The 640-nt window shown below is 47.0% G+C and overlaps 1 long non-coding RNA gene across 1 annotated transcript; it reads right to left on the bottom strand.

The window, feature by feature from the left end:
- Positions 1-14: 14 nt before the first annotated feature.
- Positions 15-630, bottom strand: LOC107581122 (uncharacterized). Its single transcript, XR_001608786.1, has 3 exons — positions 529-630; positions 268-411; positions 15-101 (listed from the first exon to the last, which is right to left on the bottom strand). It is a non-coding gene; the product is annotated as an uncharacterized lncRNA (long non-coding RNA).
- Positions 631-640: the final 10 nt, after the last annotated feature.

The raw sequence follows: 640 nt of genomic DNA, 5'->3' as shown, positions 1-640 counted from the left end.
AATACTGATGGAGCCATCTGCTGCTGCCTGCAGGCTGGACTGCACATATCCCAGATTTACACCTCTGCCTTTCAGCTGGCCACATGCTCCAATCGCTCCAGCTGCCAACAACAGAAGTCTATTAGTTTACTGCGCGGTCATTCAGACCAGCACTAAACCTCCAGCCCTTGGTAGGTGTTACAAAGAGAAAATCAATCTCAAAGTACTAGGCTAAAAATAGGAAGACATTTCAAAAGAGTCTGTCAATATCTGTTTGTAGACACTCACCAGGGCAGCCCTGGACGCGAGGCAGCGGTTTGCACACGTTGATGTAAAACTTTTGAACGCGGGCCTGATCTGTCGTGTCCAGAGGAACATAATACTTGTCATCCAGACTGAGGTCACCCAAGTCGTACTCTCTACCTTGCAAATCTGGAAATGCAAGACAGAGGGATCAGCTTGAGATTGGTATCAAAATGGTGACAGCAATGGCACAGAAATGACACACTTCAGCATTAAAAGCATGTTTTTGTGCATGGGAAAGCTTACCTGTGACTTGGCAATCCACAGGAGCAGGTTCACAGGCTAGTGCAGTGGAAAGCTCAAAAAACACATTGTGGGTTACGTGTGTAGTTGTGCCCAGCTCTTCCTGTATAAGCCT

The sequence above is a fragment of the Sinocyclocheilus grahami genome, unplaced genomic scaffold (assembly GCF_001515645.1).
Source record: "Sinocyclocheilus grahami isolate Dianchi unplaced genomic scaffold, SAMN03320097.WGS_v1.1 scaffold78032.1, whole genome shotgun sequence".
Taxonomy (NCBI): domain Eukaryota; kingdom Metazoa; phylum Chordata; class Actinopteri; order Cypriniformes; family Cyprinidae; genus Sinocyclocheilus; species Sinocyclocheilus grahami.
Note: the sequence above shows the minus strand (reverse complement) of the source record. Positions and strands in the feature narration are given on the sequence as shown.